This window comes from Penaeus vannamei, chromosome 38 (genome assembly GCF_042767895.1).
Source record: "Penaeus vannamei isolate JL-2024 chromosome 38, ASM4276789v1, whole genome shotgun sequence".
NCBI lineage: Eukaryota > Metazoa > Arthropoda > Malacostraca > Decapoda > Penaeidae > Penaeus > Penaeus vannamei.
Genome location: NC_091586.1, coordinates 17,487,221 through 17,492,220, shown reverse-complemented (window position 1 = coordinate 17,492,220; position 5,000 = coordinate 17,487,221). Strand labels below are relative to the sequence as shown.

The window sequence follows — 5,000 nt, the reverse complement described above, 5'->3', positions numbered from 1 at the left end:
GTGTAATGCCTCGATGGTTGCTGCAGTCCAATCGGTCCCCCTTCCCCTTCCAGAGAGGGATGACCGCACCCCGCAACAGGTCAGGGGGGAACCTATGGCATGCAACCCGCATGCCATAGGTTCACCACCAGCCTTTAACAGTTCAGCTGGGATGCCGTATATACCAGCTGCTTTACTTTACTGCCCCCCTAACTTCGGTTAGGGAGGGGGCATCCTTACTGATGGGTGGGTCCGGCAACGGAATCTCGGCACTACCCGCATCCAAGGGAACTGCTGGTGGGTCAACCTAGTAGAACTGCTCAAAATACTCAGCCCAACGTTCCCGCACCGCAACAGGATCTGAGACGATCTGACTACTAAGTGAACTTGTGTCACCAGTGAAGAGGGCTTAGAGTTCAGCTTTCTCAGGACTTGATATGCAGGGCGAAGTTTATTTACCAAGATATGGCCTTCTACCTCCTCTGCAAGACTCCTAATAAACTGTTCCTTGTTCTTTCTTAACAGCGCACACCTGAGAACGGTGTAAATCCCGATCCCTTGTCAGGACAAGCATCTGTGTCATCCAGTTTCTCCTGCGAGATGAAATTTCGTTTTGCTCTCAGGGGTTCATCAATCGTTACTAGAGCTGCATCAAGCATTTCATGCTTGAAGGTGTCCCACAGAAGTACAGGGTCTGTCAGATTATCAAGCGCTGCAAAACGACCAGAGATTGCCACAGCAAACCCCCGGGCACACTCCCTCAGCCTGTCTAAGTGAAACATGCTTGGGTGATCGTTGGACCGCTGGGGACTTTTGAAATGGACCTGGAGGGTAGCCACAACCAATCTATAGTCAGTACCACAGAACTTGGCACTCCTATACACCCTGCAATTCTGGAGGACTGCTAACCAGTATGTGGTACATATATATACATATGTAAATATATGTGTATATATATATATATATGTATATATACACACATTTTTACATATATATGTGCATATATATATGTGTGTGTGCATGTGTGTATATATGCAGAAGTCTCGAGACTTCAGCAGTGCCTCCTTGCGGCCATCCATGGAAACTGTGTACCTTGTACTCCCAGACTAAACTGTGGGGGATCTTGGAGCAGCAGGAGAACTAGAGGAACAGGATATGGACACACCCCAGCTTTTTATCAACTCCTGTGTCCCAGCTCCATGGAGACAATGGGTGGCTCGGGGGAGGTGTGTCTTGCCAGTCTTCTTCCTCCCTAGATTAACTTATCGGCAGTGCAAAATATAATGGGGATGGGGAAATGCCCCTCTCATCAAGCAAGTGAGGCAGACTGTGGGGCCAGTTGGGAAGGAGGCTGCTGGGGCACAGGATGGGGACATGGGCTACTCATCCTGCCTGCATTCAGGTAGCCGGCAACCCAGTGTCAAACTTGTGGGGTAAAGCCCAAGGGAACCCCACAGGCAAATGTTGGGTCCTGCAGCCTGCCGCCTCCCTTCAAATAGCGGCTGGCAGAGGTGGCGTCCACCCGGAGTGACTGCCCGAAGTTAAACTTCTGTCAGGGTGGGGTCTTGGAACGTTTGCTCCTAAGTGCCAGGATGATTGGTTGCTATTATTGTCGAGGGAACTGAGGAGCGCGAGAGTTGAGCACATGATTAATGTGGGTGGTTACACCTGTTACTGGGTGGGCTGCAGCGATGGTCACCATCTTCAGGGATTAGCAATAGCCATCTCCAGCAGATTTCAGCCCTCGGAAATTGTTCTGAGGTCCTAGCAAACACCTCTTCACCACTCTCAGGTATTCCCAATGCATTTATTGGTGGCTCCTTTTACAATATTATTCCTGATACTTGAATCCATATACTCTATGATTTCTCTTTCCCTAAGCAGGAATTTTAACAACTCAGGAAATAATTCACTGGTCTGTGATATTTCATGGGATTTCATAACCCATTTTCTCTTCTGTAATACAGGCAATGATTTTCCACCATGCTAACCACATGTGCCGTATTCATCTCAGATTCAAGATTAATTTTCTTCAAGTCACACCAACATTGTTTCACTTTTTTCACCATTCTAATTAATCCTCTGCTATCCCCTTCCTGCAAAGGTTTCAGAGCTTTTAATTCACTGATCACATAATCCACTATTTTTCTGGAATTACCGTACTGATCATCAAGTCTCCTAAACATCTCACTGTAATCATTTTCACATCCTGCTACACATCTCCATTTAGACACTGTCTTAAAGCAAATGGGTCCCTAACATTGTAATCTTCTACAACGCGTATAAAGTCATCCTTAAACCCTGGGTAATCCCTTAATTCCCCTGAAAATTTAGGAGGTTCTAATGCTTAAACTTTTACTTTTCTTTTGTCTATACTTTCTTTGTCTATCTAACGTATAAATATCACTTAGACAGGATTTAACATCACTTTCTACTACTATATATGATTCTGTTTCCTTCATATCTTTCTCACCCACAAATGATGTCATATATGTATCATTACACATTTCTAACTGTTCAAAGGCATAATTCACTTCAGTATACATATCTTTCAGCATTTCATGTGGATCTCCTCTTTCAATAGAACCTCTAAGAATACACAACTTTCTTTTCACCTTACCCTTCGAGATTCCTCGTTGCTTGCGAATCTCTACAGCTGCTGCTACTGCTGACCCCTCGTCCACTAGCCCCATGGTTGTCCAAGGAGTCTGTTGTTGAAGTGCTCTGAGGTCCTAGCAAACACCAGAGGGAAGTGGCAGTTTATTCAATAAGCTTCAACCTGTAAGCATGCAACCGTCAATAAATGATAGAATAATGAATACATAACAGTGCAATAAAGTAACGCAGCATATTATAACCTGCAAACACAATTCTCAAATGATAATTACCATTTAGTATACCATACATGAAGTAACAGAATATTCATAATCTCTAAACAAAATCTACCAAGCTTGTTTTATCAGTTTCATCACAACTATGTCTCCACTCCCATTCCACGACTCCTACTTTATAATAATTTCCCTCAATTAATTAGGATCTATATGAATATATCAACATAATACTGATTACACGCAGTTTGCTTGCATACAATAATATCCGTAAATCATACAGCGAAACAATAAATATAAGGAAAATATTATCACTCACATATGAATCTTCCCGGGACCAATGTTTGTCAAACGTGCTGGCGGCTCACAAAAGCACTAAACAAAATATGATCGACATGCGCTTCCAATAATTAAATCAAATAAAACATCTTATCACAATGTGACACAGAAATAAAAATTATTCCAGTCGATGAGCGTATAATGGTATTGACACTGAAGCATGCATTTAGGTTCGTCTCTTATTGCTGTGTACTGATGTTGGTAAACTCAATGTGAAAAAGATGTTCTACGCCAAAGTTGTATCTATGCTGAACAGTTGTCCTCGGCGAGATATTTATATTGTTCTGGGTGACTTCAGTGCAGTATCTGAATGCGATAGAACTGGCCATGAGATGTTTGTTGGTCCCCATTAGCTGATGCCAGCAGCGAGAATAGCCTTCTTTTCCAGGAATTTGCAAGGTCCCAGAAATTGAGGATTTCTGGCTCTTGGTACCAGCACTCTGATCCACACCATTGGACGTAGTACAGCAATGCTGGTAATGCAGCCAAGGAGATCGACCACATCCTCGTTAGCATTTGTTGGAAGATTCTACAGAAATAGCAGTGCTGAGTTCTGTGGTAGTGACGATAAATTTGTTGTGGCTACCCTCCAGGTCCAATTCAAAACTCCCCATCGGTTCAGTGACCACGCCCTAGGTACAAGACAGAATTTTATCTCGCAGGAGATGCTAGAAGCTTCAGATGCCTGTTGTCTGGCAGGACTCTCACTACTGAGAAGGGAATAGGAACAGTTCATTAAGTCTTGCAGAGAAGGTCGAAAGGCATTATGACCTTCGTCCTGCATACCAAGCCCTGAGAAAGCTGAACTCCAAGCCCTCTTCACTGGTGACTGCAGTCCCCTCAATAATTAGCCAGATCGTCTCAGATCCTGTTGCAATGCGGGAGTGTTGGGCTGAGTATTTTGAGCAGTTGTACCAGGCTGATCCACCAACAGTTAACTTGGGTGCAGGTGGTATCAGGATTCCGTTCCCGGACCCTCCCATTAGTGAGAATCAACCCTCCCTAACTGAATCTTAATAATAATGATAATGATAATAATAGTAATAATAATGATAATGTTAATAACAATGATAATAACAGTAATAATGATAATGATAAAAACGATAATGACTTTGGAAATATTATATTACTTCTTTTGTTACCAGTATGTGTCATTCTATTCCCATGACCTTTGGAAGTGAAGTTTAAAGCCACTAGAGACCGTAAACTAATTGACCAAAACGAATGTATATAATCCAGAGTAATAAAATGAGCAGTTTGCTAAGTGGAAAAGACAACAAAATGTAAAGGTTTATAATGGAACGTATATCTATATAACATGTCATATAGTAGTATAGCATTCTATACCAGTATAGTATGCTATATTGCAGTATAGTATGTTATAATCTATGTACCTACGTAGATTTATATGTGCTGGATATTTATGTATATGTATATGGGTATATAAACACCACATACAATGATATTGAAAGGAATTTTCACCCTAATACAATATGTTACGTTACGTCCTGTGTTGGATTTCCTATAGCTTGAGAATGCCATTAGTCTTCTTCGACCCGAGCCTCGCTAACAAATCCTCTTCATCATGCCATTTCTCTCCAAAATTGCAGAAATACCATGAACTACTCTGTGCTGACCGGAAATTATGCTCTTCAAGCTCCCATAACCTGTGATAGAGCTCTCCAACTCGGCAGAAACCCCCGTCGAGCACACCAGGTCAACAGGAACTGCTCGAACGGTAGGTCTTACCCCAGGGGTCGCGTGCCCCGAGGGAGGCGTTGATGATTTCAAGAAGGCGAGGGTAAAGCCTTGGGGTAGGGGGGAGGGAGTGGGGGGGGGGGGTAGAAATTCCTC

The 5,000-nt window shown here is 43.0% G+C and overlaps 1 protein-coding gene and 1 pseudogene across 1 annotated transcript in view; both read right to left on the bottom strand.

Annotated features, from left to right (window-relative positions):
• The window catches only part of LOC113804633 (uncharacterized), a gene marked incomplete in the record, with an annotated part of 234,483 nt that overhangs the window by 217,027 nt on the left and 12,456 nt on the right, over nt 1–5,000 (bottom strand).
• LOC138859847 (uncharacterized) lies at nt 1,768–2,672 on the bottom strand (annotated as a pseudogene).